The sequence below is a fragment of the Petaurus breviceps genome, unplaced genomic scaffold (assembly GCF_028583685.1).
Source record: "Petaurus breviceps papuanus isolate PSGF00001 unplaced genomic scaffold, PetGlider_PUasm1.0 175, whole genome shotgun sequence".
Taxonomy (NCBI): Eukaryota; Metazoa; Chordata; class Mammalia; order Diprotodontia; family Petauridae; genus Petaurus; species Petaurus breviceps.
The window spans coordinates 43562818-43588204 of NW_027185764.1; the positions used below are offsets into that span (position 1 = coordinate 43562818).

Here is a 25387-nt window from a genome sequence, read left to right on the forward strand (position 1 = left end):
TGTAAAATCACCAGAGGGAAAAAAGTGTAATTACCAATATTTTCATCAAACTCTCAGGTAGCCTATATTGTGCAAACTCTTTCCCAAGGCTCAGTTCTGTCACCTATCTGAGATTTTATACATACACATACATGTGTATATACATATATATGCATATATATATGAAGGAACATTCAAGCAACTAAATCAGGCCAAAACATTAAAATTCAAAAGTTCCATTTAAATGAGAATTTGAATATTTCTGTTCTATGACTTTACGAAGTTAAATTTCTATCAGTTCTTCTTGGATTTTGTAGAGTTCTTCTCGGTGAAGTATTTGGGTGTTTTCATTATTGGAAAAACAATATAATTAAGCTAAAGGGCTACTAAAATCCTCTTCTTAGGTCCTTTCCCTGGTCCAAAGTCTAACAGCACTGACAGAAACTTGAGTGCAGTGAATTATTTATTAGTTTGATCAGACAAATTATTTCATTGATAGAGGAAACTCAGGCCAAACTTCTCATACTGGTGAAAATCAATATCTTCTCTGAAATTTCAAGTCTTAGAGAGTTGCCTACAGCAAAAAGTTAAATGACTTACTCACTGTCACCTCAACAGTAGGAGACAGTTGCAAGGCCCAAACTTTGATCTTCCTGAACACAAAGAATGGTGGGTAAAGATCCTACACCATACTGCCAAGAGTTTGTTGATATCTAATATTTATATAGCACTTTAGGCTTGCAAAGAGCTTTACCAACATTATTTCATTTTACCATCACAACAATCTTATGAGATAGATACTACAAATATTACTGCTATCTTCCTTTTTCAGATGAGGAAACTGAGTCTTAGAGAGGTGTCTTATTCATGGTCATAGAGTTAATAACTGGGAGAGGTAGAAACTGAACTCATATCTTTACTGACTCTAGGCCCAAGTCTTCTTCTACTATACCAATATTCCTCTAATATTTAGCACACCCATTCATGTAATTCTTCCATGTGTTGGAAATATAGAGATACATAGACAGTACATGGGGGTAAGGAAATTAAAACATTTAGGGTCATGCGGTAGTAATATAATATCCATTTCACATAGCTTAATCTTGTCTTAAATATTCAATATTCAAAATAGTAATGATCTTTACAAAAGCTATTTTGCAAATAGTATAGAGCTATTGCAAATTTTTTTCAATTGACCTGGTAGGTTTAAATTGCAATCTTTATGCTGTACATTGAAATTCATATATTTTATAGTTTATTTAGAGAAATGTGAAGAATATTTATCCTACTAAAATAAGTAGGATATGAATGACCTAAATGGCTAAGTGAACCAAAACCAAGCCATATGAGATTAGTAAAGAAACTGGGAATTTTAGTTTGGATCAAAAAAGAATAGGTTGGGAGTGGATGGTAAGAAAGCTAATCTTCAGATAGTGGAAGAAGAGTTATACATGAGAGATGTAGCTAGGTGGCCCAGTGGATAGAGTGCCAGGTCTGGATTCAGGAAGGCTCATCTTCCTGACTTCAAATCTGGTCTCAGACACTTCTTACTTGTGTGACCCTGGGCAAGTCACTTAACCCTGTTTGCTTCCATTTCCTCATCTATCAAGTGAGCTGGAGAAAGAAATGGCAAATCACTCTTTCCCAAGAAAATCCCAAATGGGTTCACAAAGAGTCAGACATGGCTGAAATGACTGAAAAATAATAACAACCTATGTAAGGGGGATGAATTTACATTGTTTGGTCCCAGAAGAAAGAACTAAGAGAAAAAAGTGCAAGTATTAGCTTGTAACAAATAAGAACTTCCCAACAATTAGAGCTTTCCATAAGTTCAAAGGTCTTCCTTATGAGATAGTAGTAGTAGTAGTAGTAATAATAGTAGTAGTAGTGGTGGTGGTGGTGGTAAGAGTTATAGTAGCAGTAGTAGTAGCAGCAGTTGTAGTAGAGGTAATAGTAGTGGTTGTAGTAGTGGGTAGTAGTAGTACTAGCAGTGGTAGCAGCAGTAGCAGCAGTAGTAGCAGTAGTAGTTAACAATTATCTAGCACTTACAATATGCCAGTCACTGTGCTAAGTTCTTTATAGATACTATCTCATTTGATTCTTACAACAACCCTGGGAGGTAAGAGTATTATTCCCATTTTATAGTTAAGGAAACTGAGGCAAATAGAAATTAAGTCACACAGCTAATAAGTGTCTTCCTGATTCTGGGTTTGGCATTCTATCCACTATGCCACCTAGATAATGAGTTCCCCCATCACTACAGGTGTTCAAGTGAAAGCTAGATGACTGCTTTTCAGGTATGTTACAGTGGGAATTCATGTATCCGGAAAGAGTTGGACTCAATAACTCTAAAACGACTGTCAATTCTAAGAGTCTCTGACTCTATAACTTTGCAAGGAAAATTGTAGGTAAAATAGGTGAGTAGATATCTCATACCAAACCCTACCACAGAATGCCTAGGTTGGAAAAGAGCTTAGAGACCATCTTGGACCATCTGCATTTGAGCAAGAAACTTCCCCAACCACACCTCCAGCCAGCAGGCATTCTGCTTTTGTATGAAGAGCTCTACTGAGGAGGAACCCTCTAGTTCCTGAGAAAGCTCTTTCCACTTCTGGTTATCACTAATTATTGAAGTATTTCTTCACAATAGTCCTAAATCTTCCCAGTTTCAATTTTTGCCAATTGTTCCTACTTCCATTCTTTAGGGATGAGCAAAATTAGTTTTATATGACAATATTTCAAATATTTGAAAGTAATTATCATGTCTACCCTACTTTCCATTTTCTAGGGTAAACATTCCCAGTTCCTACTACTGATTTTTTTATGTTACTTTTGGTTGTTGTTGTTGCTTTTTGGAGGGGTGAAGGTAGGACAATTGGGGTTAAGTAATTTGCCCAAGGTCACATGACTAGTTTTGTGTTAAGTGTCTGACGCTGGATTTGAACTCAGGTGCTCCTTACTCCATGTCCAGTGCTCTATTCACTGTACCACCTAGCCACCCATCCTACTACTGATTTTTGAGGCCTTGAATGGCAAAGGTCTACTTTATTCAGTAGGGAATCGATATTACTTTTCATTTTCAAAGCGCTAAGAATTTGAGTCTCAAGTTTATTTCCTCCCCTCCATGAGAATGTGAGTGCCTCTTTAGCAGAAATTGTTTTGTATTGACTAGCACAGTGCCTGGTACATATAATGTGCTTCAACATAAGCAAGCTGATCGATTGATTAATTGATGATTCCTTAGCACAAGCAGTTCTCTATACCACCTACAAAAAAAGAATCCTGCCTTGTATGAAAGCTAACTCCTTAAATTGTAATGTGATAACAGTAGAATAATTATAGCCTTTAGAATTATGGGATGGAAGCTCAAATCTCAACTTTCTCTTGTTGCTGTGTTACCTTGGGTAAGTCACTTGATTTCTGTAAGCCTCAATATCCTCATCTATGAAATGAACAGGTTAGACTGGATGGCCTCATAGCTCTAAAATCATAAATGAAATGTGCTTTAGAGGTAAGCGACATATTTCCCAGTATTGCATGGCTGGAGACAGTATAAAACTTCATTGGGAGAGGTAATGTTGCTGTATTTTATAACCTGATATTAAAAGTATATTGTAACCAAAATTAAAAAGCACATAACTGAAAGTTGAGAAACAAGGGTTCTAATTTTAGCTGTGATATTAATTTGCTATGTGGCTTTGTCCAGGTCATTTAATTTGGTGCCTTCTGTTTCCCTACCTATCACATAAATGTCACGGATTAGATAATCTAACACAAATCAAAAATGCTTTTTCCAACTCTCTAAAACCCCAAAGTATATTTTTTTAGAGATTCAGAAAGAAAAGAAATATTCTTTGGACACAAGGCATAAAAATATTCATAAGCTGGTGACATTAAACATGAGATATTCACATGAAATATTAATTATAATGTACATATATACATATGTTTATAAAATAACCACAATCTTAGGAATGTGGAAAGTCTGTGAAAATTCATAATACACACATGTAAAAACTTTACTTACAAATACTCTGATCTTAAGAATAGAGAATTTCAAAGTTTTCATTTTGAAAGCCCCTAGAATCATCCATGTGTGAACAATTCCTAAATTGCCTTAAGTGTAAAAGATTACCGTTATCTCCACCTACAGCTAAGCCACAATTGCTGTGCAAATTTTTCTTCAAAGTTTTTGAAAAAGAAAATTTTCCTAAAAGAGAAATTTCAGCTGAAACAAGACAATGAATGTCTCAAAAGATAACTATTCACAAAATGAGGAAGTACATAGTATAAGTGTCATGCCAACCACCCCCACAACCCTCCAGTGGGTGATAGGGGAGGGGGGGCATGAATAGAGTTGGGCCAGGGATGAGCTCCCAGACAGGAGGAATTGAACTGAAGTGAACTGAATAAAGAATTCACAGTATTCTTCAACATCCATACCAACAGTAAAGATGGAATTCTTCCAATATCGTTGTAACTGGCAGTGGTCTTTTGCTACCACTGAAGAACATGTTGGCCTGGTCAGCAGCTGGAAGCTGTGCTTAAATCACCAAGTCAGTCAAATAGTCATTTATTAAGAGCAACAAAGTGACACAGTCAAGAAGCCAAGAAGACCTGAGTTCAAAACTGTCCTCAGACACCTCCTAGCTGTGTGACCAGGGCAAGTCACTTAATCCTGGTTGCCTCAGTTTCCTCATCTGCAAAATAACATGGAGAAAGAAGTGCCAATCCACTCCAGTACCTTTGTCAAGAAACTCCTAAAAATGGGCTCACGAAAAAAACAGACATGACCGAAAAATGATTGAACAAGCACCTACTGTGCACTAGGTACTGTGTTAATCAGATATACAAAAAAGGCAAAAAAAAAAAAGAAATAGTCCCTTCTTTCAGGGATCTCATGTGCCAATGGGAAAGACAACATGAAAATAACTAATTCAAACAAAATACATGCATTCTTAACTGGAGGGAATCAATGGAGGGAAGGAATCAGCATTGAGGGGGATCTGGAAAGATCTTTTGCAGAAGACAGAGATTTAGCTGGGACTTGAAGGAAGCCACAGAGACCATGAGATGGACAAGAAGAGGGAACACATTCCAAGAATGGGGGACAGTCAGTGAAAAGGTCCTGGACTGGGAGATAGGTTGTCTTATAAGAGGAAAAGCAAAGAGTCTGGTGTCACTGGGTAGCAGACAGCACCAGCATAAGGAAAATCCACTATGATGAGATATCAAACTGTCTTTTAATAGACTCCCCATACTTAGAAGCACCTTAGAGATCATCCAGTCCAACCCCAACCTGAAGAATTATCCTTAAGAATATCCAATCTCTTCTTGAAATTCATCTACAAAAGGGTACTCACTACTCCCAAAGGCATCTCAATCTGTTCTTTAATAGCTCTCATTTTTAGGATTTTTTTTTAATTCTTTGAATCAAGAATTGTAATGAACTGCTCTTTGAATACAGGGTTTTGAACTAAGATGCCCTAGGCCCAAATTAAGTGTTCTTTCCAATACACCAGTCCCTCCACATCTCAGTATCTTTATCTCCTTATCTTTCTTTTAGGGAAGGTTGATCATTGTAACTCAGTCCTCTCCATGTACATGGCAGGCTTCAACTTCTCTTTTTTATTTTATTTTTTTCATTTAACAAACATTTATTTCCTCTCCCTCCCACTTCCCTCTCTCTTCAAACAATCATCCAACTTTGGCCACAACTTAGAGCAGGGGGTTTTGACCTTGTTCGTGTCATGGTACCCTTTGGCACTGTGGTAAAACCCATTGACCACTTCTCAAAATTGTTTTTAAAAGTATAAAAATGAAATACATAGGCTTGCAAAAGGAAACCACAATCATATTAAAATATAGTTATACAGGAGTTTTGTTCTTTCTTTTTTTCTCAATTGGGAAGGAATGATTTTTAAAAATTTTAAAGAAATATAGTTATTTAGTATATATGTATATCCATATGTGTATATGTACAGACACACACGTGTGTGTGTGTGTGTGTGTGTATTAAGCAAGCTCTGAGATCTCATGTTCAGAACACTTGGCTTGGATCCATAGCACCTTTCTCCCCTGTGACTCGAAACACAGCCTGCCCTCAGACCCTCTGGATTTCTTTTCCAGAAGAGAGGCCTATACTCAGGGCAGCAGTTTGGCCCCCTTCTACTCAGCCTCTTCAATAAGCCCAAGCCACCTCTTTGGCTGAAACCTTCCCCATCTCCCTCTGTGCTCAGGCTGTCTTTGTTACCAGAAGCTTTCTTCCCAGAGGATTTGTTAATTGAGATACTGCTATATTATTTCCCAAAGAACATACTTTTCTTCTCAGTTTCAAGTAGTTTGATGTGTGGTCATCAAAAGGCGCCACAAATTGCCAACTTGTGCTTCATGTTGCGATTCACATTAATTTAAATACCCGACATCAAAAAAATTTTAAAGGGCTGTTCCTTCAAACTATTTTATAAGCCACCAAGACTTCAAAATTTCTAAGAAAGCCACAGCACAATCTGCAATGCATTATAGATTTCAAGCATAGAATCTTATCTGTCCTTTTGTGTGCAGACCAGAACTCCTCAAAATACTGATCAGAGGCAGGGCTCACATTCCAGGACTAGTACCACAATTTTGCTGCTAGTCTGAAAAATAATTAAAGTAGCAGATGTTTGAGTTGCCTGGTACTATTATTTTCAAGGGGCTTCATCAGCAATGCAAAGTTTTAAATTGAAAATGTACTATAGTTCTATTGTTCTACTATGGAAATTTCTAACTAAAACCAGAACCTAGAAATTGTTTTTCAAATGAAAAATCATAAGGAAATGAAACATAAAAACTCCCTGTCCTTAATCTTAAAACCTTAAAACAAAATCTATTCTCCCGGCCCCACCCTCCCTGCTCCCCATTTTCATCCATCTGACTTTTCCTCCTCCTCCTCCTACAAACACATACACAGGAAACAAAATCCAGTAGGTGGGGACTGGATCTCCACCCCACCGCTGACAATGGTGCTATATTGTATGAATTATCAGTTCTCATGAAGACAGAGAAAAGGTGGCCTAGGGAATGGCTGGGGCAGAGTTGCTAGATTTCCTGTTGGACAGACCCCTACCCTGCCTGGATCATAGATTTCAAGCTAAAAGGTTGCTTAGAGGTTATCTGGTCCAGAGGTGTCAAACATGCTGGCAGTCTTACTGACGTCACTCAGCCAGAAACACTCTCAAGCGCTGCCTAAACCAGATTAAAACGTCATCAAGAAATATCGAACAAAACATCAAAATACAACAAAACATAGACAACATTACATTTTAAGACTAAGTCAATATGGAGCCCACAAGGATCCTTATATATGGATCTGTTGTCGTTCAGTCACATCCTACTTTATGACCCCATTTAGGCTTTTCTTGGTTAGAGTGGTTTGCCATTTCCTTCTCCAACTCATTTTATAAGGAAACTGAGACAAACAGGGTTAAGTGACTTGACCAGGGTCACACAGCTAGTAAGTGTCTGAGGCCAGATTTAAACTCAGGTCTTCCTGACTCCAGGTCTGGTGTTCTATCCACTGTGCACCAATCTAGTCTAACACCTTCATTTTATGGATGAAGACACCGAGACCCAAAGAGACTGAAGGAGCTTTGCCTAAGGTCACATTGGCATTAAGTGACAGAGCCAAAATTCAAATCCAGGCCTTCTGACTCAAAGCCCAGTGCTTTATCCTCTGCACTGTTCAGGGCTCCCCTCATTTCTCAGCTAAGTCACTGACTCTCCCTCACTCAAAGTGGAGAAGTGAGCAGATACAAATTGTTTCCTTTCAAAGCTCTACCTCTTGCATTTTTCTCCACACTGTGAGATACTGTAAGCAAACCTATCAGGAAATGCCTAGAGACTCAGACATCAGCGCCCCACAGCTCAGATCTGAGCCATGCACTGGCTTGGATGCTCTCCAGTGGTCTTGGGTTTGTTAGTATGGGCTCCTCAGATGGATTAGAAAATCCTTAGGTTCAGTATCTGTCTTATCCTTCTCTTCTGCGTCCTAGAGCAGTGGAGGGAAACTTGAATAGGAAAGAGGACACTATAATATATGTATGGATCCCTGTTGGTACATATTGATGTAGAAAACCACATATTAACATTATATGTGCTCTACTGTGTTTTTGAGGCAGCCAGGAGGTTCAATGAACAGAGCACTGGGCCTGGAGTAAGGAAAACCTGAGTTCAAATCTAGCCTCAGACACTCACTTAGACCTTGGGCAAGTCACTTAAGTTCCATTTGTCTTAATCCACAGGAGAAGTAAATGCCAAACCATTCCAGTATCTTTGCAAAGATAACCCTATATGGAGTCACACAGAGTGGTACACAACCAAACAATTCAACAACAACAAAATTGTGGGGGGGGGGTTAATGTTTTTAACTACATTTTAATCTAGTTCTAGCTGCAGTTTAGGAATGTTATCGACCATCTGCTTCCCTGCAGCACTTCTTAAACTGTGGGTCATGACCCCATATGGGTCATGAGGGGTTGCAAGTAGAAAAAGTTTAATAGGGTGCCATGTTTAATTGACATCTCTGGTCCCCATGTTTAATTGACATCACCTACCAGAGTGCTGGCTACAGAGCTCAATAAATACTTGTTCCTTGACAGAAAAAAAAAAATGTTTTACTGATTACAATTGATATGAAAAAAGAAAGAGATCCAAGAGTAACCCAGCCTGCAGTCTCTACCCACACCACAGATCTTCACCTGATGGTCAGGTTGATTGCTATCTTGGCCAGGATAAGCTCTAAGAAAGACTCTGCAGTAGGTGTTTACCCTGGGTTCTCTCCTACCTTTCATATCAACGGTCTTCTCCTCTCTCCAGGTAACCGCAGCTTCTCCAAACACTCTCTTCCATGTCTAGGTTCTTATCCCATGGACTGTTCTTGCTCTTAGCTGACTGTCAACTTATCTATGATAACACATCAATAGATATGAAAGTGGTAGCTGATAATGACCTATAGTGAGAGTCAGAAAGCTAGAACTAGAAGATAACTAAATGCCAACTATGTGCTAGGCATGGCTAAGAGCTTAACAAAAAATATGTGTGTGGGGGGGAGTATATATACATATATACTTCTATATGTGTGTATATGTGTATGTATGTGTGTCTATACATACATATATGTGTGCGTATACACATATGCATATACATGTATACATACATATACATGCATGCATCTATATCTGTATCTATGTCTATATATCTATCTGTATCTCTATCTATACCTATATCTATAACTACACACACACACATTCCAGTGAATTCACTTTTCAGATAAGGGAATTAGGGATAAGAAAAGTTGACTGAGGGGCAGCTAGGTGGCACAATAAATAGAGCACCGGCCCTAGAGTCAAGAGAACCTGAGTTCAAATACAGCATCAGACACTTGACACACTTAGTAGCCGCGTGACCTTGGGCAAGTCACTTAACCCCAATGGCCTGTCCTCTCCCCTCCAAAAAAAAAATTGACTGAAATTCCAAAGTCTCTGTGCTTATTAGTAGCACTACAAAGATTAGAACCCATCAGATACCCAGTCCAATGTTTGTTTGTTTGTTTTCTGGCACTTTTATTTCCAGGAATAGCTACTTACCTCCTGGGATAACCACTGAGCTTCCTGAGTTTCCTATAACATTCCTCAGTTCAATAAAGTCTCCTTTACTCCCAAATACCAGCAGTCTGAGATTGAAGGAAGTTTTTCCCTCAGGGACCAGGTGGGTCCCCACAGACAATATTCCATGTCTGACCTACAAGTCCTCACACATGCCATCTCCCATGCCAGGAAGGCTCTTCCCCCCTTCCTCTGACTCTGAGGACCCATCATCCCTGTCAAGACTCGACTTAATCGCTACCTCCTTCAAGAGGCCCTTCCTGGTTCTTTAAGTTGTTAGTGTCTCCTTCAATCTCCACAATAATTCTGAGTATTTCTTTTGCATATATCCTATATTTATTTGTGAATAGATTATGTTCCCTTAGTTTAATATCAGTTTCTTGAGAACAAGGACTATCTCATGATTGCATGCGAATGAATAGAGCATTTATAAAGAGCTTATTATGTGAAACACACTGTGATAAGCATTGGGATATAAATAGAAAAATTAGAAAGTCCCTGCTTTCAAGGAACCCACATTCTAATGGGTGAGATAACACATACAGGTTCCTCAAGCACATCAGATGGAAAAGTCCAATTAGGGGGCAGTGGCAATGCCTCTTCTTTCATATCATTTCCATTGACAAAATAGTATTTGTTTCTGCTATTGCACCATCTGACGGTGCCAAGGACTTGGTGACCAGACCTTTCCTTTCTCTGACCTGAGAAGCTGTGTCTGTAGCACCTACAGGAGCAATCACCAGGTCGTATCTTCACAGGGATTGCTTCCCAGGATGATGACTGCAGACTCTGAGCTGAAGTGTTTTGAGTCCTGGGATAATGGGTCTGAGGAATCTGAAGGGAGATGGTGGTCAAGGTGGTGGTGGTGGTAGTAGTTTGACTTGTCTGGCATGTGTTGTCTCCTGTATCTCCTTCAGGTTGCCTTGCTACTTCAGTATTCATATTCCCAGCTCCTAACATAATAATTGGCATATAGTTGGATCTTAATAAATGCTTTCTGGAAAGATTTCAGAAAAACCTGGAAACACCTGCATGAATTAATGCAAAGTGAAGCCAGCAGAACCAGAATATTGTACACAGTATCAGCAACATAGTGAGATGATCAACTATGATGGACTTAGAAGTTGCTGATTCACTCTTCTCAGCAATGCAATGATTCAAGACAATTCCAAAGGACTCATGATGGAAGATGCTGCCCACATACAGAGAAAGAACTGATGGAGTATGAATGCTGATTGAAGCATACTATTTTCACTTTATTTTTTTCCATGTTTTTTTTTCCTTTTGGCTTGTTTCTTTTTTCACAACATGACAAATATGGAAATATGTTTTACAGGATTGCACATATATAACCTATATCGAATTGCATACCATGGGAGGGAGGGAGGGAGGGAGGAAGGAAGGCAGGGAGAGAGAAAATTTGGAATTCAAAAAAGTTTTTAAATGAATATTAAAATTGTACTTACATATAATTGGGAAAATAAAATACTATTAAAAATAAATTCTTGGGGCAGCTAGGTAGTGCAGTGAGTAGAGCACTGGCCCTGAAGTCAGGAGGATCTGAGTTCAAATTTGGTCTCAGACACTTGACATTTAACTAGCTGTGTGACCTTGGGCAAGTCACTTAACCCCAATCGCCTTGCCTTCCCCCCTCCAAAAATAAATGAATGAATGAATAAACGAAGGAACAAATAAATAAATAAATATTCTTGCTGATTAATTGAATTGTACTAAAGTGACTTTTGAGGGAAAGGATCATTAGAAAGGCTGACATAACTGCCATTTCTCCTCCTGCTGCAACAGATAGTGACTACCACAGGCACATCCCTCTTACTTCCTCCTCTGATTTCTCCTCTCTCTCCTCAACCCTCTTGCTTACCCCTACCCCCAGCTAACATCTGCTTGAAAGGGAGTGTATAAGTGAAGACTTGGCACGCACCTCCCCTCTGAAAGCTGGCTGGCTCCTGGACTATACCATGCAATGTAATTCAGGCAATTGCTTCTCCATTTCCAGGGCTACTAAAATTTAATGGGATATGGACAGATACAACTCCCAAACAATCTCGTAGGAACAAAGAGGCACTATGAACTCTGAACAATGAGAAACTGCCTCTTTTAATGGTGTCAGTGAAATAGCCAATCATTACCAAGTGGAACTTAAAAACACCTAAGATAAATTTTGGTTGAGCTCAGGAGTGAGAGCATTTTGTTGTTGTTGCTGTTGCTGCCGATTCACTAGTTTTTCCAACCAATTTGTGTTTCATCTGAATGATATTTAAAGGGAGGGAAAAGGAGGATTCGAGAGAAGTGAGAAATAACCAGAATGATAAAAGGCTTATGTAATAAGAACTTTCCCATCCCCCGGGGCTCATCATAAAAATTTCAGAGAACCAAATCTGAAACTCTAGGGGACCTTGACAGCTTTCTTCTTTCTCAAACTATTATCACATAATATGTTATCTATTATAATAGCTGACTATTATAACAAAAGATCAATAGTTTATAATATTCAATATGCAAGTTCTCCTGAGGACATAAATATGGCCAATTCATAGCAGTAACATTGTCTAATGTATTGCCTACATTTGTAAAGTACTTTGAAATATGTTGAATACATGCAGCACAGTGTCTATTTACATTAAGTCAGATTCTCTCTCATTTATTTATTATGCACACTGCTCTTAAAGGAAGTCTTTCCTCTTTTGTGTGAATCTATGATCTTTCCATAGGGCAAGATTTGCCTAAGTGCATTTTTGTTTTCCTCTTGTCTTTTTGGTAAACAGATTTTTTCCTAGGACACTCCTCACCTGAAGCTTGTTTTTAAAACAACAAACAAAGTACAATCTGTGTCAGATTTTAAAGATTCTGGTATTACTTTTATAGCTGTAAACTCTATAAATATGTGTGCATATAGATGTATACAGTGTTTAAATAACATTCCCTACTAAGTGAAATGCCACAACTTAGCCCCACCCTGCTTATCCAATATCATCTCCCATAACTCCAAACACAAATCCTTTGATCCAACCCAGCCCAGTCCAATTATTCATTAAATAGGCTATGCTCATTACCAACTCCAAATTTTCTCATACCGTCCTTCCCTCTGTTGTAGAATATAGGCATATGGTATACAGGTATGACAACTTCTGTAGGTCTGCACAAATCAGCTGGTCGGGGAACATGCCCAGCTCCTGCCTCCAGGGTAGAGAAAAGATTTGGGCCAGCCTGAACCAAACCCACGCCTCTTTCCCATTTGATGCTTTGCTCAAAGTCCCTACTTAAATCATATCACCACATTGAAGCAAAGTGATTGTGGGTACCATTGTGTCATGAAACAAGAATCATTTGAACCTTCCTTTTAGTATCTGTTATCAGGATTATTTAAAATATCTTCCCATTTCCAAACTGCTAGTGCCAAATCAAATATAATTTATCTTTCAGGACCCAGGTCATGAGTCTCACTTCCTCTGAGACCCTTCCTTCCTTGAAGGATTCTTCCCATATTGATCTTAACCTTCTGTGAATTCCTATAGCTATCACTGTCCATGTCAGCTTCATGTGTCCTATTTCCCCAGTTTGATTAAAGATTCCTTCCTTCATGGATAACAGAAACAAAGAATAGTGACATAAGAAATTAAAATATATTGTTTTAACACAATAGATATTTCCCCCAAAAAAAATCCAAACTATTTTACAAAAAAATATATTCCTAAAAACAATTAATTTACCAATTGCTAACATAAAGAAGGAATGCATCTTTCAACTCTGGCAATAGGGTGCTAACACAGACCATGGTATTTGACCAGAGTTTTGGCATCTTTCCAGCTGACTTTATTCACATTGATATATTTGTATAACAATTGTTATTTTGGCCCTGCTTTCTTCATTCTGCATCACTTCCTGCAAATCTTCCTGTGCTTCTTTGAATTCTTCAAATAGCCATTCCTTAGAGCACAGTGGTATCTCATAACATTTATATACAATATGTACATATCTATATACATTTATATCTATATACAATAATTTCTTTACTTATTCCCCAATTATCACAAATAATATGCCTGTCAATATTTTTGTACATAAAGTTCTCCTCCTGCCAGTGATCTCTTTAGGATATGAAAAATTTTATGGCTTTTCTTGTAGAGTTTCACATTATTTTCCAGAATGATTAAACCAATTCATAGATCAAACAGCAGTGAATTGGTATACCTCCAAAGTTTCCCAAATTTCAGCATTTGGTTAGTTTTATGGATATGAGTTGACAAATCAAGGGTGTGTCAACTCATTTCTCTTATTTTTAATGATTTTGAACACTTTTCAGATGGTTATTGATATTTTGCCTTTTCTTTTTGAAAATATTCATTTATCATTCTCTATTGAGGAATGTCTTTTAATATATTTTGTTTCAGTTCTTCAAAATTTTATAAAAAATATTTATTGCAAAAAAAATTCAAATCAATATCTTTTGCTCTGATTCTTGCTTCATTGATTTCATTTGTACAATTATTTTTTTATTATATAATTTAACCTATCTATTTTGTCTTTTGTGATTTCTTCTTCCTTTGGTAACAATTTTTCCCATCTCCATAATTACAAATAACATAATCTTCCATTTTTCCCTAATTTTTATGGCATACATTAACTACAAAGTATATCATATGTATATATGAGATATAGATCTACATAATAGACATATCTTTTAATCCATTTGGGACATATTGTGTGCTATGAGATATAAGATGTTGAATTAAATCTTTTTTTTTTTTTTGCTTCACTGCTTTCCGCTTTTCCTACCAGTTCTTGATAAATAAGAGTGGCTCCTCCAATGGTTTGTATGCTGCAGTTTGTTAAACAGTAGATGATTATCTTCATTGTTTCTAGGTCTTGCTTTTTGAGTTAGTTGCATTGATCTGATTTCCTTTTTTTTTTTTTTTTTTTTGGAGGGGGAAAGGCAGGGCACTTGGTGTTAAGTGACTTGCCCAAGGTCACATGGCTAGTAAGTGTCAAGTCTGAGGCTGGATTTGAACTCAGATCCTCCTGACTCCAGGGCCCATGCTCTATTCACTGTGCCACCTAGCTGCCCCTGATTTCCTATATTTTTATCCAAAATCTAATAATATTGATGATTACAACTTTATAGTATCATTTTGGACTTGGATGCATTAAACTCTACTCTTTTATATTTGTTTTTTAATTCTATCTCTTGAGATTTTGATCATTATTCCAGTGAATTAATTTTATTATTGTTTCCTTTTATGTAATCATTTGATTAATATAGCACAAGATCTATAGAGCAATTTTGGTAGAATTATAATTTTTGGTATGACCCACCAATTATCATCAAATAAGTCTTGATTTTCTTTTATTTCTGTTAAAATTTTTTGTATGTCCTCAGTATGTTTTAGTAGGTTAGTTCCAAGATATTTAATGAATTTCAAATTTCTATTTCTACTATATTTTGTTATTAATAGGCAAAAAAACTAGTGGTTTTTACAGATTCGGCTTTTATCCTACTACTTTAGTAGCAAAACCATTCATTGTCTTGATTAACTTTGTCATTAATTCTCAATGGTTTGATAAATAATCCATGATATTATTAGCAAATAGAGATAATTTTGCCTCCTCTGCTTCTTTGACTATTTCTTCAATTTCTTTTTTCTCATTTTATTGCTATAGTTAGTATTTGTAGCACCATATCAAGGAATAGTGGAGACAATGGGCACCCCTGCCTTGACTTTATTACAGAAGTTTCTACTCTTTCTCCATTATAAATTATACTACCTCTTGTTTTTAGAGAGATACTTTTTATCACACAAAGAAAAATTCCTTAGTGTCTCAACATAAATAAGTGGTATATTTTGTAGAATTTTGAAATGATTTTTAGATATTAATATAAGCATATAATTTTATTTTTAATATAATTTATCATGTCTATATTTTCCTTTCTTGAATTTCTCAGTATATTTCTCTCACTGGAAATGCCTTACACTTACAAAGTTTCAGATATCTACAAAGTCTTTTCTAAGGCTTTTTTTCCTAAGGCTTTTCTTATATTTCTGATCTAAACCCAACTGGATGATACTGAGTGGTTGTTTTTTTTTTTTCTTTTCAATACATTGTTGTAGACTCTTTGCTAATTTTATTTATATGTCAGTATTCCTTAGAAAGTATCAGTCCATAGATTCCTTTCTCTTCCTGGTTTGGTTATCATGACCTTATTTGTGTTAGAGAAGGAATTTGGTAAGGTGTCTCCTTCCACAATTTCTGTGAACCATTTATGTAGCTATGAAATACGAGAGGTGGAGTTAGGCAATGGCATAGTTAAATAACAAGCATGAAGCAGCTGGTAAGAGCCAATGAGGAACTTTTCCACCAAGTAGCAACCTAACTGGCAACTCATGACTTCAACTGTCTGATAGGGAGGCTCCTCCCCAGGAATATAGAAGGGCTATTTTAGCTATTCTTAACTGGGTTTTTTTTTCTTTTTTTTTTGGAGGGGGGGAAGTCTGGGCAATTGGGGTTAAGTGACTTGCCCAAGGTCACACAGCTAGTAAGTGTTAAGTGTCTGAGGCCATGTTTGAACTCCGGTCCTCCTGACTCCAGGGCCAGTGCTGTATTCACTATGCCACCTAGCTGCCCCATTGGGCATGTATGCAACTCTTTGCTCTGTGAAGGCCATCCCCACCTAGAATCTCTGAGTACATCTTCTCAAAGGAACAAAAACTGTGGACCCTGTGTGACAAACCCTACCATTGGTACCAGGAAGGGTGTTCCAGGGGCACTGCAGACATAGCCTAATGGATTTGTAAGTAGACTGGTTAAGAGAGATGGGATACTACAAGTACCACCATCGCCTGGCTGCTCTTTATGGTAATAGCAAAAGGAAAGAAATAAGCCAACACTACCAGGAAATAAAGTCAGAGAGTGTGGATGCCAGGGAGGGAGAAGAACCTGATAGAATGCATATGCAATTCCCCATGAATTGGCCATGAGAGCCAAGACTAGGAAACTACTTGAATTGGATACTGAAATGAACTCACAATACATCACAGTTGGGGCAGTCGAACTACTAAAGGAGGATTCCCTAGAAAACACACACACACACACACACACACACACACACACACACACACACATACACGTCATCTATTGGGTCATTGTTTGGCCCATGCTGGGCAAGTTAGATTCAGCTCTCCTCCCTCCCCTTCCCCCAAAACTTCCTGTATGGAAACAGAAAGACATCCATTCAGTTACCAAAATCAGTTTAACCCATAGCGCAGAGAAAGTATAAGTTCAGATGTCAGAGTTGGTGTAATGTATTGCCAAGGTATAAGGTCAAGTTACAGATCAAATTTTGACATCAGTCATTCCACTATCTGCTGAAACTCAAGCAGCCACTCCTAAGCAGTCAATGAGGACTCTCTTTCTCCAACCTTTTTAGCATTTTTACTCACCAATATTTAACTAGATTGAAAAGGAAAGGTCCAAAAAGGAACCTTCAAACACATGCATGTCGCTTCTTCAACATATACAGTATTTTACACACAGATAAGGGGTGCGGTTGGAAATTTTATTCCCAGCTAACTGATAGAAGAATAGAACTTTATGATTAGCAGTGGTATTTTGTGTGAAAGATGATTTTCCCATTCCTTAGCAGTAGCTAAAGCACACCAAGTGACACCAAGCTTTTATATGAAAGCTGTGCTGCTAGGTAGCCGATGGCACCAGAACAGATTATTTCAGAAGTAGGTTTTGACTGACAGAACCAAGTCATTTAATATGAAGGACAGTTCTTAGAGTGGTCCTGGTTTGGTAAGCTGATATATCAGGTAGAAACATGGGTTTCTATGATGGTTGAACTTTGCCTTATGGCAAGAGAGATATTCTATGAGGCAAAAGTGGGAGAAAGTACATTCCAGGCATGTGAGACAGCTAAGGTAAAAGCATGGAAATGGAAGGTGGCCTATCATGTGTAAAGAGCATAAGAGAATGTCAATTTGGCTGGGTCACAGAGTATGGGGACGAGAAGTAATGTCCAAGGAAGGTGGAGAGGTTGGAGTCAGAATGTTTAAGGCTTTAAAAGCTAAGCAAGGGTATTTTATATTTTACCCTAGAGACAATAGGAAGCTACTGAAGTTGATTAAGTAAACACTTGGTTAGATCTGTGTTTAAGGATAACTGCTTTGCCAGCAGTAAGTAGGATGAATTAGAGTAATGAAGGAACGCTAGGAAACCAATTAGGGGGCAACTGCGATGATCTAGGCCAGAGGTGATGAGGGCCTGAACTTCTATGATAGCTCTTTGAGGAAGGGTTGGATGTGAGAGAGATTGTGAACACAGAAATGGCAAGATCAGGCAACTGGACAGGATACGCAGGCTAACAGAGAGTGAGAAGTTGAGGATGATGCCAAGGTTATTGTTTGATAGCCCAGAAGGACAAGGGTACCTTTGAGGGGGAAAAGTGAATTTTAGAAAAGGACACCTTATGAGGAAAGGTAAAGAATTAAGTTTTGAATATTCTTGGGTTAAAATGTCCTTGTAAAATGCAATTTGATGTGTCTGTTAGGCTTTTATTGCGGGACTCCAGTTCAGGAATAATCCTGGGATGGGCTATGTAGATCTAGGAATAATCTGCATAGAAATGTTAGTTTAAAGGGAGTATAGAGAGAGAAAAGAAGAAGACCCAGGAAAGAACTTTGGGGAACAACTTGAGTTAGAGGATAGAGTATGGACAATGAGCCAGCGAAGGATAATGAAAGGTAGGAGGCAAACCAGGAGAAACCAGGGTCAAAGAAACCCAGAGAGGAAAGAATATCCAGGAGAACAATGTAGTCAACAATATAAAATTCAACAAAGAGACCAAGGAAGGTTTTGACCTGAAAAAAGAGCAGATTTGGCAAGAAAGCATCAGTAACTTTGCAGAAAGCAGTTTCAGTTAAGTTATGAAGTTAAAACCCAGATTGCAAAGAGTTGAGAAAATAGAAAGAAGAAGAGAAGGAACAAATAAAGACAACTTTTTCAGGAAGTTTGGCTGGGAAAAGAGAGGTATAGGATAACAGCTTGAGGGGATGTGGTCTATTGAAGGCTTTTTAAGCAATAGGAATTGGGCATGTTTGAAAACAGTAGGGAAAGAATCAGTTGATAGGGGGAGGTTGAAGATCTAAGGGAGAAGGGAGAAGATTGTAGATACAACTTGATAGAGAAAACAGGAAGGGATGTGATCACGTGCACATGACCTTGGCAATGAGAAAGGCTGCCTCTTTGTGAATTAATGAGGGAAAGGAGGAGAGAGTGGCACAAGAGATTTTAAGATGAAGAGAATGGGAGAAGATGGATCTCATGTTAAATAATCTCAATTTTATTAATAAAGCAAAAAACAAGATCCACAACTTGGGAGGAAGTGGGAGCAAGAGATTTGAGGAAAAGAAAATTTGGAATAACTTCTCTCGTGAGTGAAATAAATAAACAAAAAGGGAAGAACAAAAGGACTGCCTTGCTGAAGTGAGGGCCCATTTAAGGTTGAAAAATGTGAATTTCTGGAGCAGCTAGGTGGTGCAGTGAATACAACACTGGCCCTGGAGTCAGGAGGACCTGAGTTAAAATCCAGCCTCAGACACTTGACACTTACTAGCCGTGTGACCTTGGGCAAGTCACAACCCCAATTGCCCTGCCTTCCCTCCTCCAAAAAGCTAAATAAACAAATAAAAGAATGAATGAATAAATAAAAATTTTAAAATTTTTTAAAATATGAATTTGTAAAGTACCTAGTCAGCATGGTTGTGTGACTCCCTCCCTCTGTTAATCAGCTTATGAGTAAAAAAGGAGAATGCAGATGGTGGGAGTGATTTCCAGCACTAAGGTTTGGCAAGAGAAGTTTGACAATGGAACAAAGGAGCAAGCAAAAGACAGTATAGAGCTGAAATAGCTAAGCATTGCGGAGGAAAGTGAAGGGAAAGTATGGGTAATGAATGACAAGGAAGTACTGAGGACTGACAGAATCAGAGGTCTCCATGAGGGCAAAGAACAGACTTGGGGGCATGAAACATAGAAAAGAGGTGGAATTATAGGATATTGTGGTCAGATAGCTGAATGTCAGTATTTCTAATTAGGGGAATAGAACATTTGTGGGTGATCGCAAGACCTAGAATGTCCCCATTCCTATGCTTGGTTGAAAATAAGTGAAGGATCAGGTCATGGAACATGAGGAGACTGAGGAATTAGGGAGTTCAGAAGTTTGAGGCTCCTAAGTGGTTACTAAAGGCCCCTGGGATAAGGGGAGGATTTGGGGAAGAGGTGCTGAGCCCCTTGAGAAAGAGAGAGAATAACCTGGCAGTTGTTACTACTGTCACCATAATTCTGCTTGGCTGGAAAGTTTTAACTGAGGGGACTTAGGAGGACATGATGGTTGGCTTTAACTGTTTGAAAGGCTGTCATGAGGAAAACTAGAATTTTCAGAAAGTCAGACTGAAGCTCAATGCAAAGAAAAATTTCTTAATAATTGGAGCTATCCAAATGTGGAATGGGGTGCCTCAAATGGTAGTGAGTATCCCACCACTGGAAATCTCCAAGATAATGACAAGAATAAGAATAATAAGCTTTTAGAGAATACCTACTATCTGCTAGGCAGTGTGCTAAATGCTTGACAAATATTATCTCATTTAATCCTTATAACAACCCTGGGAGGTAGGTGCTATTATTATCTCCATTTTACGGATAAGGAAACTAAAGCAGACAAAGGTTAAGTGACTTGCCCACAGTCACACAGCTAGGGTCTAAGGTCATATTTGAACTCTAGTCTTCCTTACTCCAGACCCAGTTTTCTATCTACTGCTGTACCTAACTGTGTACAAGCCCACAGAATTTTTAAAATTGCAACTAATATCATTGAATGTGTTGAAAAGGTAATTCTTGGTCAGGTATGGATTTACTCAATGATCTTCCCACTCAAATTCTCTGATGTGGAAAGGATTATATGGATTGAACATTGGAGCTAAAGACTACTAATTCCTTTTTGTTTTTTGACCTGGAAGAGAATTTACAAATCATCTGATCTAACCCAGTCATTTTCCAAATGAGGAAAATGGGGCCCCAGAGAGTGGTTGAAGGTCCCATGGGTGTAAGGTGCAGATCCAGGATTGAAATTCAAGTCTTCTGACTCCAAATCTACCCTTCCTGAGTTTGTCACAACACGAAAGCCAGCATATTGTGTGCATAATACAGAATGGGCTTGGATCTCAGAACTACAAGGAGAGAAATAATTTGAATGTTATAAACCCCTGTAAATACCATTGTGTTTGACCTAGGTATAATCTTCAGAAATATGAGAATACAAATGACTAAAGGAAATTCTTTAAATACAAGATCTAATATGAAGAGTGATTTCCCTTTCACCATTTAGAGTCAAAATAGATAAATATTAGATTAAGGTTGGGAGAAAAGTAAAGTCAGAACAGTTTTAACAGTCTGTACTAAGGGTGGAGGAATCAAAGGTCTTTTTACAAGACCCTTTTCAGGGTGAAAACAAGCTTAGAAGAAATACAGCATAGAAAATGGTGGAATGATGAGAGGTTATGGTCAGTTAGGGGAATGTAAGTTTATAATTAGGGAAGTAAGATACTGATGTGTGACCATTTCTATCTCTGGCAAAAAATCGAGTGAAGATGTAGGTCATGAGATTTAAGGAGACTGATGAATTGGGATTTTAGGAAGCATATAAGTGAATATTAAAGTCTCCAAGCACAAAGGCAGCAGTTCAGGAGGAAAGGAAGGTGGTGACTCAGAAATTGAACTACTTGAGGAAGGGGGAGAATTTCTACAGGTCAGTGCACTATAATTGTATCAATTGGTTTGAAATTTTAATTGGATGGAATTTGAAAATGTAAAAGAAGACTCTAGAAATAATATTAAGGAGAAAGAAATATTCTAACTCCCCCTCCAGGTTCGTTGTGTTGGAGAGATGTGAGAGAAGGCACACCAGGTGTTGGAGAAGAAAGACAGAGATGCAGTATCATCCTGGGAGAGTGAGGTCTCATTGAAGGCTAATGGATGGAAAGAATGTGAAAGAATATGAAGATGAAAGAGAATTTGTTCACTATAGAAAAGAATTCCAGGCGCAGCTAGGCAGTGCAGTGAATAGAGCACCAGCCCTGGAGTCAGGAGGACTCAAATTCAAATCTGATCTAAGATATTTTGACACTTACTAGCTATATTACCCTGGACAAGTCATTTAACCCCAATTGCCACACACACACACACACACACATCACCCAAAAAAGAAGAGAATTCCAGAGCACACAGTCATGAATTGCAAGACCTTTCACACAAGAATATTTATTCCAAAAGGTATAATAACAAATATAGAGACTTACTTTGCCAACACAAGGGAGATATAATCTTCCTTCCCCTATACCATCTCAGTCTCTGGGGAGGGGAAGGCTAGGTTCAATTAGTTCCATTCCTATAGAGCACATTCTCAGTTCTCAATTCAAAACTCCCATCGGGCTTAAGTCCTGGACACCCTGGCTTCTCGGGGCTTCCATGTTGGACTGGTTTGGTACCAGGTCCCCATGGTTTAAAATCCCAGATCCTATAAAGATCACCACTGGCACTCAAATCTGAAGAGAAACAACACAGAACAGAAACAAACCCCCAAACCCATTCCTCAAAGCTCAAAGAAAAGAGAATAGAGGAAGGTAAGTCCTTCCCATATTACCGGTTCAGTTGATGGCATTCATGCTTGGCACAGTGGGCAACAATTGGCAAAAAAGATGGTGGAAAAGAGTGAATGGCTCAGTCTTGTTACATCTAAAGATGAGGACACCTAATCAAGGAATACTACATCTGCTCACATGACAAGGGACCCAGTGGACTCCTTGTTGGGCAAACCTGGCATATTCAAAAAGGCCATTCACAAGCATTGCCATATTAGAACTGGGCATGACCAGAGCAGCCTCAGTTACAGCTGAGTCGAAATGGGACATGAGCGGGGGTTCACCTGAAGGGGGATAGGGATGAAAAAATAAGTGGAGAGGGCTGGGAACAATTTTCTCCTAAATGGTCAGTAATTGATAAATACAGGAAAGGAGAAACAGAAATCAGGAAAAGCCTAGAGTAGTGAGTAACAGATGAATCAACAAGTTCAGTATCCAAGGGTGTTACACAGAGAGCTAGGATGGGATTTGGTCTACGCCTTCACCTGAGTTTCTGTTGGAAGGGAAGTGGAAAGAAGGCATATAGGGGTGATCCTGCTGGATTGTAGAGGGCAGTGGTTAGAGGTTGGGCTGGATCTAAATTCACACTGGACCTAGAAGTTTCCAATTTTCCTATTCCACATCTGGAAAAAAAAGGACACCTATCATAGATTAAGTAGAACCCTTTTTTGTTGTTGTTGTTATACCTGTACTAGCCACTATCAGGTCAGGGGCTTTAACTTGGCAATACCCCACATGGGAGAAATCCTCTCCAGCACTATGGCATCATCAGTCAAGGCACTGGACTTGGAATCAGAAAGGGTTAAAGTCCCACATCAGACACTTAGTAGCTCTGTTATTGTAGGGAAGTCACTCTCTCTATATTTCCGTTCTCTCATCTGTAAAATGAGGGGGGTTGAACTCAGTGATCTCTGAGGTCCCTTCTACTCCAAAGCCTATGATTCTAGGATCAAGTGCTGACCGAACCTTAATGTTAGTCTTCCCTCTAAATGGTTTGGGCAGATCCAAGGCCTGCTCTAGCCTGGCCTTGCAAGGCAGTGTGGAATTGCTGAGAAGAGTAAGGTCATATTTTACTGGGGAAATGGTGGCACTATATATAAGAGAGTGAGGAGCATTTCCAGTGGAAGGAGAAAACCATAGACCAAATGCTCCTACTGCCAAGTCTGAGTGATGGAACATGAGGGAATATCACATCAGGACTCAAAGAGGGGGGCAAGGGGAGTGCTAGGAGGTAAGTAAGGGTGAGGGACAGAGGGGATGGACCCTGTAGAGATAGGAGCAAACAGACCAAGAATACCTAATTTCTCTGCAGGATATACTCCTCCAGAATTCTCTGTCATGTCTCAGAAAGCTGGAAACATATTCCAGCCCTAGAATTCATGCACTGGAAGTACCCTTTGCCCATGCGGTCTCTCCCTCTCGTTAGAGGGCTCCTTAAAGAGTATGCCCAGACAAGCTGTGTCTCATTCCTCTGCACTCCAGATCTTCCCTACCATCCTTCCCACCTCTCACTCCCTCATTTTCAGTTTCCTTTCATGGGTTGCCATCCCCCATTATAATGTAAGCTTCCTGAGGGCAGGGACTGTCTTTCTGCTTGCATCTGTAGTCCCACTGATTAGCACTGTGCTTGGCACATAGAGGAATGTATGGGATGTTCAGGGAGAACGAGGACCTCTGGTGTTAGGTCTTGTAGAGCCCTTTTCAGAGCTGCTCATCCACCTTTGGTATGTGCCTGATTCACTCAACTCTAACCTGTGGCTCCAGGAAGCTGTAGCATGCACCGTACATCGCAGTAAACCATCTCAGCAGACAGACTAAATCAAAATCAGGGTAATCGACAGGGCTCAAACCTGCTGGTGAGTTAGGGAGATGTCCATCCCAAGTATGTGAAGCCTTCCCCCGGTGGAATGGGTGGATGAGAACAATATGTTTCAACAACCATGAATTATAACCTTTGTATACCTCAGTTTCCTTAAAATCGTAAACGGGCAAAACTAGCCATGTGACTTTGGGCAAGTCACTTAACCCCAATTGCCTTACCTTTCCCTCTCCAAAAAGCAAAAAAAAAAAAATTGCAAATGGGGATAATGACAGCATGTACCACCAAGGGCTGTGGTGAAAATCAAAAGAGATTAACATAAAGTGCTTAACACGTAGTTGCCACTTACTAAATGCTTATTTCTCCCCTTCTTTTCAAAGAACTAATTCTTTGTTTTGTCTTTTTGTTTTCTCTTCTATTTTCAAAATTTCTACTTTTTATTTGTTTTGACATTTTTGATTTTCTAGGTTTTGTTTTACTTGCATGTGTGATTCATTGTTCTCTTTCTAATCTGTGTTCAGACATGTGTAATTTTCCCTATGCAATTCTCTGCTACATCTCTAAAATCTTGGTATGCTGTCTCATTGTTGACATTTTTCCTAATACTTATTTAGAGTTTGTATGATTTGTTCTTTGATCCATGCAATATTGAGGACGGCATTATTTAGCCTCTTTAAATTTGTATCCTTTGTCAATGTCCATAGATCATAATTTTGTTGTATTATGGCCTATAAAGAACTGTTTACTATTCCTTCTATATTTATTTTTTAATTCTTTAGGATATAATAATAGATGATTGGTTTTTATTAGAGTGACAGGCAATGATGGAAAATGGTATAATTCTTAATTTTCCCATTCAATAATCACCAAAGTTCAAACATTCTTTTCAGAATCGAATTTATTCTTTTTTATTTTTATGATGGATTCATGTATGCCATCTAGAAGTATACTGGAGCCACCTATAATTAATATCTTAAGCTCTTCAATGCCATGCCATTTAGTGCACCTATATTTGGTAAATATAATGATGTCCTTAATCATAAAGTATTTTCCTCATTTGACTCTATTAAATATCTGATCTTACTATTGCTTTATGTGACATCTTAATTATTGCAATTCAATTTTTTTATTCATCTGAAGCATAGTGAATTACTCCAATCCCTCATTTATCTTTGTATGAATCTTCAAAGAGATAGGAGGTCCTCAGGGAGTAAGAGTACCGGCTCCAGTGTTGG

The 25387-nt window shown here is 38.5% G+C and overlaps 1 protein-coding gene across 1 annotated transcript in view; it reads left to right on the forward strand.

Annotated features, from left to right (window-relative positions):
• Positions 1-1006: 1006 nt before the first annotated feature.
• Positions 1007-25387, forward strand: part of POLR3G (RNA polymerase III subunit G) — a 527072-nt gene continuing 502691 nt past the window's right edge. Inside the window, exon 1 of the mRNA XM_069085085.1 lies at positions 1007-1016. The gene's annotated coding sequence lies outside the window, so the exon portion shown is untranslated. The remainder of the gene's footprint in view (positions 1017-25387) is intronic.